General features: G+C 41.3%; 1 pseudogene; it reads right to left on the minus strand.

Annotated features, from left to right (window-relative positions):
* Positions 1–799: 799 nt before the first annotated feature.
* On the minus strand, positions 800–8,251 carry LOC133615773 (uncharacterized; annotated as a pseudogene).
* Positions 8,252–9,977: the final 1,726 nt, after the last annotated feature.

Here is a 9,977-nt window from a genome sequence, read left to right on the forward strand (position 1 = left end):
AATACCTTTTTTTTTGCTGCAGCTGTTACATATACTGTAATATTGTACATGGTAATTGGGATTTGTTATATATTGTATATATTATTTAAATAATAATATAATATAACAATATATCAGTATTTATTATATACTGTATATATAATATGTAAATAGTACATATATGTTATATTTTATATTGCTACTATGGTACATTTTTAGTCTACTTTATACCTGCATTATCCTTTCCATCCTTACCCTTTCCAGCCTTTGTAACTGAGCTACTGTGTGGAACAATATCCCTTGTGGATCAATAAAGTTTGTCTAAGTCTAAGTCTAAAATATATTTCGGTATTTTTCAATACTTTTTCGAAATAAAGGGGACCACCAAAAAAAATAATTTTAGGCTTAATTTTAACAAATAATCTTACAATACATTAAACATATGGTTGTTATTGCACGCAAGGGACAATTTTATAAAATTAAAATTAAAATGACAAAGCATTAAACAAACAATTTACAACTTTTAATATTGCATATGCCTGCCATAATCTAGGATGAGGTTAAAATAGAATAGTTTATTGACATTTTATTAAATGCTTCCTGATTATTGATGCCAGTCTGGTTCTGTGCTTTAAGACAAACATAATCATTAGTGAATACTAGCATCAATACTATAGCTAAAAGTACACATATAATACATTAGCAGGTAAAACACACATTGTTGATGATAAAAAACTAAATGTAGCAATTTGTTCCAAAATACAGTCGTTAAACTTGCATTAGTTTGCGCTACTTGGGCGGTTTGGACTCCGCTGATGGCTCAGTGTGCCATCAGCTTCCACAGTGTCTCAAAGTCGACACTGTCAAACGCCTTTTCAAAGTCTATGAAATTAATATATACCGGTGAGTTCCATTCCATGGATTGTTCTATTATAATCCTCAGGGAGGCAATTTGGTCAGCACAGGATCTTCCATTTCTGAAACCAGCCTGGTTTTCCCTCAGTTGTGCATCGACCAATTTGCGCATCCTTTCTAGTAGTATGTGGTTGAGCACCTTCCCTGGTGTTGAGAGGAGCATAATTCCCCTGTAGTTTTTACACTCCCTGAGGTCTCCTTTCTTGGGAATCTTTATGATGTTGCCATCTCTCCAGTCTGATGGGACTTTTTCTTCCTTCCAGATAGCTTGCATGAGATGCAAAAGCATGCTGGAGGATGTTTCGATATCTGCTTTGAGAGCTCCTGCTGGTAGCTCATCTGGCCCTTCTGCCTTTCAGGCTCTCAGGGCTTTGATGGCCTTCTTGATTTCCAGTTTGGTGGGCGGGTTGCAGTTTATTTCAAGCATGATTGGAGCTGGTGGAATATCTGCAGTCAGTTGAGGGGGCTCTTGAAAGTGATCAGTCCATCTCTGGAGTTGATCTTCCTTGGTTGTGAGGAGTGTACCATTTGTAGGGATGATGTTTGATAAGAAATTATCGAGTTCGAGCCCATTATCGAATCCTCTTATCGAACCGATTCCTTATCGATTCTCTTATCGAGTCCAGATAGGTTGTTGTATATGGAAAAAAACACAATATTTGGTTTAACAAAAGCTCTCTTTTATTTTATAAGAAAAAAATAAAATAAATAAATAAATATTGACTGTTACCCCCCTAAAAAAATAAAATAAAAGCAATCCGCCAGTTTCTCAAACACCGAGTCAAATCAGCTCTGTTATTTTCCATTTTTTCGACTGTTTTCCGTACCTTGGAGACATCATGCCTCGTCGGTGTGTTGTCGGAGGGTGTAACAACACGAGCAGGGACGGATTCAAGTTGCACCAGTGGCCCAAAGATGCGAAAGTGGCAAGAAATTGGACGTTTGTTCCGCACACTTTACCGACGAAAGTTATGCTACGACAGAGATGGCAAGAATGTGTGGATATCCTGCGACACTCAAAGCAGATGCATTTCCAACGATAAAGTCAAAGAAATCTGCCGCCAGACCCCCATTGAATCTGCCGGAGTGTGTGAGCAATTCAGGGACAAAGGACCTCGGTAGCACGGCAAGCAATGGCGGCAGTTTGTTCCCGCAGACGAGCGAGCTAAACCCCCTGGATGTCTTGGCTCACATCGACCCTAGCTTCCCTGGCCTGCTGACATCAACTCCAAAACTGGACAGATCAGCTTTCAGGAAAAGAGCGCGGATGAGGGTATGTCTACAGAATATATTAATTAATGAAGATTGGGCTGTCTGCACTCTCAAAGTGCATGTTGTTGCCAAATGTATTTCATATGCTGTAAACCTAGTTCATAGTTGTTAGTTTCCTTTAATGCCAAAACAAACACATACCAATCGTCGGTTAGAAGGCGATCGCCGAATTCGTCCTCGCTTTCTCCCGTGTCGCTGGCTGTCGTGTCGTTTTCGTCGGTTTCGCTTGCATACGGTTCAAACCGATATGGCTCAATAGCTTCAGTTTCTTCTTCAATTTGGTTTTCGCTACCTGCCTCCACACTACAACCATCCGTTTCAATGCATTCGTAATCTGTTGAATCGCTTATAATCTGTTGAATCGCTTCCATCCATCCATCCATTTTCTACCGCTTATTCCCTTTTGGGGTCGCGGGGGGCGCTGGAGCCTATCTCAGCTACAATCGGGCGGAAGGCGGGGTACACCCTGGACAAGTCGCCACCTCATCGCAGGGCCAACACAGATAGACAGACAACATTCACACTCACATCCACACACTGTTGAATCGCTTAAGCCGCTGAAATCCGAGTTTGAATCCTAGCTAATGTCGCTATAGCTTGCTGTTCTTTCCGCCATGTTTGTTTGTGTTGGCTTCACTATGTGACGTCACAGGAAAATGGACGGGTGTATATAACGATGGTTAAAATCAGGCACTTTGAAGCTTTTTTTCGGGATATTACGTGATGGGTAAAATTTTGAAAAAAACTTCGAAAAATATAATAAGCCACTGGGAACTGATTTTTAATGGTTTTAACCATTCTGAAATTGTGATAATGTTCCCCTTTAAGTGGGATTGTTCAGAAAAACAAATATATACAGTAACACAAAAACAACCTGTCTCTGTGATCACTATAGGTGTATAAATAATAATATAGTGTTAAATAAAATCAGTCCCTTGGGCACAAAACTGAAAATAATACAGCTCTCCAAAAAGTGCACTTCTGCTGCTATTGGAACATATTAACTACACACACAGGCAGACAGCTAACAAACAATCCAAGACGTCTAATAAAGTTCCAAAGTAGATTAATCCATTTAGGCTCTTTATTGTTGTTGATCTTGCTTTGTCTTTTCCTATCTTTACTTTTAACTTGACTGTTGTTTTTTGTTTTTTTTAAACTGAAATACACACAATGACAAATGTATAAGCTATGTGATTCAATTAACATACTGCAATTTAATACACAATATGTAAATATTAGCTTCACACAAATATACAGTACTATCATCAAACAAATACTTCTGAGTGTTGAAACTATTTTGATTGTGGAAATACACAACTGGCAGCCATTTTAAGTCCTCAAAACATTGAAACAGTGCACAAAAATCGTTTTTCAATAAACATCTTAGTATCAAATTGAACCACTTTCCACCTTAATATTGAGTTACATAAACAAGTTAAACAGTTTACTTACAGACTTATCTTTTCCAAGGCTTGTAAGAGCTAACACAACTTGTGTACTTCTCAATTGTCTCATGAATTGAACTGACGTCGCCAACCCGGAAGTGCCCAAACTAATGACGCGTAGTATTTTCATATCGCCACAAGGTGTCAGTAAGAGTCTACAATCAAATGGGCATAACATTGCCGTCCCACAGGGCATTTCCTGTGGGAAGGGATTCATTCCCAGGGATTCGAATAAAGAACCAACTCTTTTTCTTTACTATAGTGGTCTCGATAACGGGAACCGGTTCTCTAAAAGGGATTCGAGTCCATAGAATCGGTTCTTTTCTTATCAAACAACCGGGAGAACCAGTTTTGAACATCATCCCTTACCATTTGTGTCTTTAATATGCATTTGGGCTTGTTTAAATTTGCCGGTGGGCATCTTTGTGGTTAGATAGAGTTCTTTCAGATTATTCTTTCCTGCTGCTTCCTCTGCCTGCTTTGCTAAATCCTCGATGTACTTCTTTTTGTCCCTTCTGACACTCTTCTTCACATCCTTGTTTGCTACTTCATATTCTCTTTGTGCTGCTGCCTTTCCTGCTCTGGTTCTGCATCTGTTAACTACCTCCTTGTTCTCCCTTCTCTCACTCACTTTCTTGTGGGTTTCTGTGGATAGCCAAAGTTTGTTTTTGGACTTTTTTCTCCTTATCACTTCTGCACATGTCTCCTTCCATGTGGTCTTCAAACCTTACCTCCTACCCCTCGGTCAGATCCTCCGACACCACGGCCTTCAATTTCACTGCTATGCCGACGACACACAACTATACATTTCCACCACGACCATCACCACAGCCACCCACTCCACCCTCACCACCTGCCTCACAGACATAAAAACCCGGATGCAAAAAAACTTTCTAAAACTCAACTGCAACAAATCTGAAATAATTATCATTGGCCCCGACTGCCTTACTCGCTCCACTCAGGACTTTTCATTAAACATCGATGGCTCCCTGGTCACTACCTCCACCCACATCCGCAATCTAGGTGTAATTTTCGACCCTACCCTCTCACTCCTCCCCCACGTAAACCACATTACCAAAACTGCATTCTTCCACCTCAGAAACATTGCCCGTCTCCGGCCCTCCCTCACATCCTCTGCTGCCGAAACCCTCATCCACGCCTTCATCTCATCCCGGCTTGACTACTGCAACAGCATCCTCTACGGCATCACCTCCAAAACCCTCAACAAACTGCAATATGTCCAGAACTCTGCTGCCCGCCTACTCACCGGAACCCGCTCCAGAGAGCACATCACACCTGTCCTTCATGACCTCCACTGGCTGCCTGTCAAATACAGAATCCCCTTTAAAATACTCCTCACCACCTACAAGGCACTCCATATCCTGGCTCCACCCTACCTCTCTGACCTCCTCTAGCTCCGTTCCCTCAGGTCTAGTGACGCCGGCCTCCTGGAGGTCCCCAAGACCAGGCGCCGAACCTGGGGCGACAGGGCCTTCTCCGTGGCTGCCCCCTCTCTCTGGAACACTCTCCCCAGGCACATCAGAGATGCCCCCTCCCTCCCTACCTTCAAAGCCACCCTAAAAACTCACCTCTTCACATTAGCCTTTCCAAACTGACCCTGCCCTTGGTGGGGTTTTTTTGGTGGGTTTTTTTCTAAATAAAGTTGTTTTTATCGTAAATAATATAATATAGTATAATAACATAGTATGTCTCTATATACATATTTATTTATTTGTATTAATTTTGGCCAAAGGGCACGCATTTTAAATTTCTTACACACACTTGTCATTTCATATGTTGGCCAGAGGGGGAGCACTTTTAACCCCGACACACAGTCAATTTGTAAAATCCCTTCTTTTTGGGACCACACTAATTTTGACCAGCAGGGGTGCAAATGAGACATTCTCTATTAGATGCAATGGTTTTCCGTATTGGGACCATGATTTATGTCCTAACTTGTTCACTGGTCCTCATATGGAAGGTACTTTTCCTTGTTGCTGTCTCAATAAGGGTAGAAATACAAGAACACACGCACACGCACACACACACACACACACACACACACACACACACACACACACACACACACACACACACACACACACACACACACACACACACATGTAAAGCAGTGACGTGCAGTCACTAGAGGCAGGTGAGGTCCAGTGATTATACTATAAAGTTATTTTCCATTTAACTTCACCAGTTTTAGATTATTTTTATTTAAAATCGCTGAATTTTCACATTTGCCGTTCAAATACTGAGAAGAGACGGTGCGGTGATCAGCAGCCAGTTGAGGCACGTCACTCATTTGTGCCTCACCATGGATTGCGCAATGACTCGGCTAACTGCTGGCCTGCTGTGCAGTGAGACCGTATTGCTATATGAACTATATTATACATTTCCATAGTTTAGTTAGCTGAGGTATATAATGTACAGTGTATTTTGTCAACAACTGTATGTGTGTAACGTATTTCTTGTGCTGAGCGATCATAAAACGGCTGCAAAAGACGCACTGGCTGAGGCTCGCCTCCTGCACCCCCGCTGTAGATTGCAAGCCCTGACGGGAGTGTTATATCAACTAAAGCCCACACTTAAACTTTCCACGTGCAAGATTGAATCTATTTAAAAAAGTTATTTCATAAGAAGCCAAAAAGTGCAAAAACAATAATGTTCGTGTTGGAGGAGTTGTGAATGACTGCAGGGCCACAACATTAGGTACACCTGTAGACTGCAGGTGTACCTAATTCACAACTCCTCCAACACGAACATTATTGTTTTTGCATTTTTTGGCTTCTTATTAAATAACTTTTGTAACCTATTTTTATGGGCTTTCCTCTTTGTGATGTTAAGTTCCTGTTATGCGCTGTTATACAGTATACGCCTTGAGCTCTTATTTTGAAGGCGCCAAGAGCGGAAGTGATGACATGTTGTAGTGGAGCGGAATTTTTGGAAAGAAGGTAAGTAAAGTGGTCCTCGTGTAAACTGGAGCCTCCGTGTTTGTTATTTTGTAGTTTCATACAGTATAGGCGACATTTATAAACCCTCGGTTACACTTTTTTAAATAGATTCAATCTTGCACGTGGAAAGTTTAAGTGAGGGCTTTAGTTGATATAACACTCCTGTCAGGAGGTGCATTAATCCAGCACAACAGCGGCGAATGAACTTCATTTATAACTTAGTAAAGGTAAAACCATAATAACGTTTTTTTTATTAAATGTGCTTTTTTGTGTGCTACAGTTTGAATGTGTAAAGTTAAAGTTAAGTTAAAGTACCAATGATTGTCACACACACACACTAGGTGTAATGAAATTTGTCATCTGCATTTGACCCATCCCCTTGATCACCCCCTGGGAGGTGAGGGGAGCAGTGGGCAGCAGCGGCGCCGCGCCTGGGAATAATTTTTGGTGATTTAACCCCCAATTCCAACCCTTGATGCTGAGTGCCAAGCAGGGAAGAATGCTGGTATGAGCTTTTAAACATAACCCGTTAACTGCTGCCAATCAAATGGTGAATAAGATACTCTTTAGGGTTCATATGTTTGTAAATCTGACTGTGATGAAGTCAGTGCCTCACCAGCCATCAACGTCACCGCACGTCACTGATGTAAAGCGACTTTGGGTATTTAGAAAAGCGCTATATAAATCCCAGGTATTATTATTATTATTATTTCCGAATCTCTTCTGCAGTTCCTGGTGCTTGTGTTGTCTGGTCCTGTCATGCTTGAAACCGGTTGTGTAATGTAACTTGGTATAGTTCCAAAGTGCCTATATCTTGGAACTGCTGTATGTTGAATTTGATCCTCCTTCCTCTTTGTTTCATGCATTTCAATTTCAACTGGAACCTTGCTGTGACTAGGTGGTGGTCAGATGCAGCCTCAGCTTCTCTTCTCGCTCTGACATTAAGCAGTGAGCGCCTGAATTTCCTTCTAATGCATATGTGATCAATCTGTTTTTCAGTTGTGTGGTTGGCAGAAACCCATGTTGCTTTGTGGATATCCTTGTGTGGTAAAATAACCAAACTGTTGTCTGCACATGCTGTAGCAGACCTTTCTCCGTTTACATTCATGGCTCTAAGCCCTTGCGTTCCCATGATCAGCTCATAGCCATTGTTTTTTCCTCCTATTTTCGCATTCATGTCCCCAATTAAGACCATGATGTCCTTTCCTTTCTTTGTCTGAAGAATGTGGGATAGAAGATTGTAAAAGTTGTCATTCTTTTCGTCCTCTGCATCGTTGGTAGGGGCATAGCGTTGTACTACTTTATTTTCTTATGCGTGGTATGGAATTTTGCAGTAATGATCCTTGAGTTGATGGGTTCCCAACAAATGAGGGCCCTCTGAGTATCTTTGGATAGAATGAACCCTACACCCTCTGTACGTGGTGCAGAGTCTTCTGGGTGCCCTGAATATAATACGGACTCACCACTGGCCAGTTTAACATGCCCCGACTGGAGCCATCTGGTTTCGCACAGACCAAGGAGAGATATTATGAATCTCCTCATCTCTTCCGCTATAACTGCTGTCTTTCCTCCTGCATACATGGTCATGACGTTCCATGTTGCGATGTTAGTGGAGTGTCTATGGGTGAGAAGAATCGGACGCACCGACTCCTTACGGTTTTCCAAGTGCATCGTCATTTTCTCTTTGGTTTGTGGAACCGAAGAGACTTCCTTTCCAAGACTTTTGGATTTTTTTTGGTTTTCGTCAACGTTTCTGTAGCAAGGAGTTTTTATGGGTTTGGGTTGCTAGCCCCAAGTCTATCCTTCCACCATTTCTAGTTTCGGGAAGTTTTGGAGTTGACTTGTTAGTCTCCTCGCCTAGTCTATTGTCTTCCAGGTAATGGGTTACAGTCTCATACCACGTGAGACCAGACAGACATAGGGTCGTGTACAAGCTGTCTTGGCACGTCAAGCCCAGTCAAAAAAAATAAGTTGTTTTTTTAACTGTAAAAATTCCCGATTTTCCCGAAATTCCAGGAATTGACCAATACCATTTCTCCTATAAAAATTTTATTACTTCAACATTTCTCTACCGATTTGAAGAATTCCAACACCAACCATTCAGAACATTTACATATTTTTAGCATTTTCCCAACAATTCCCGCCTTTCCTGAAATCCCTAAATTTCCATGAAATTCCTATTGAAATGAATGGGACATTTTTCAAAGTTCCACAACTCCCACATTTTGTATCTGATTCAAACCATTCCACATTCAACATATTCTACTCACCCTGCACATTCAAACTATCATTTTTAAGTAAAAAAAAAAATTCCAGGAATTACCAAAATTCCCGTTCCACATTCAACATATTCTACTCATCCTGCACATTCAAACTATCATTTTAAGTAAAAAAAATTCCAGGAATTCCCAAAATTCCTGTTTTTTCACCCTTTTTTCACCCTTTTTTCTGTCGACTACCCTGCTACTGTAGCAATGAAATTGGTGCAAGCCCACCCTACCAGCAGCGTGTGACTGTTATCCTATTTTATGCTTTATATTGCGCCACACATTTTCAATGGGAGACAGGTCTGGACTATAGGCAAGTCAGCCTAGAACCTGTACTCTTTTACTATGAAGCCACGCTGTTGTAACACGTGGCTTGGCATTGTCTTGCTGAAATAAGCAGGGGTGTCCATGATAACGTTGCTTGGATTGCAACATATGTTACTCAAAATATTGTAAGTACCTTTCAGCATTAATGGTGCCTTCACAGATGGTCCCATACAATCACAGATGCTGGCTTTAGAATTTTGCACCTATAACATGGTTATTTTCCTCTTTGTTCCGGAGTACACCACATCCACAGTTTCCAAAAACAATTTGAAATGTGGACTCGTCAGACTACAGAATAACTTTTCCACTTTGCATCAGTCCATCTGAGATGAGCTCGAGCCCAGCAAAGCCGCCGGGGTTTCTGGGTGTTGTTGATAAATGGATTTCACTTTGCATAGTAGAGTTTTAACTTGCACTTATAGATGAAGCGACCAACTGTAGTTACTGGCAGTGCTTTTCTGAAGTGTTCCTGAGCCCATGTGGTGATATCCTTTACACACTGATGTCGCTTTTTGGTGCAGTACCGCCTGAAGGATCGAGTGATTTCTCCAGATTCTCTGAACCTTTTGATGATATTACGTACCATAGATGGTGAAATCCCTAAATTCCTTGCAATAGCTCATTGAGAAATGTTGTTCTTAAACTGTCCAACAATGTGCTGATGCATTTGTTCACAAAGTGGTGACCCTCGCCCCATTCTTGTTTGTGAATGACTGAGCATTTCATGGAAGCTGCTTTTATACCCACTCATGGCACCCACCTGTTCCCAAATGAGCCTGTTTACCTGTGGGGTGTTAATAATAAGTGTT

This window comes from Nerophis lumbriciformis, linkage group LG15 (genome assembly GCF_033978685.3).
Source record: "Nerophis lumbriciformis linkage group LG15, RoL_Nlum_v2.1, whole genome shotgun sequence".
Classification (NCBI taxonomy): Eukaryota; Metazoa; Chordata; class Actinopteri; order Syngnathiformes; family Syngnathidae; genus Nerophis; species Nerophis lumbriciformis.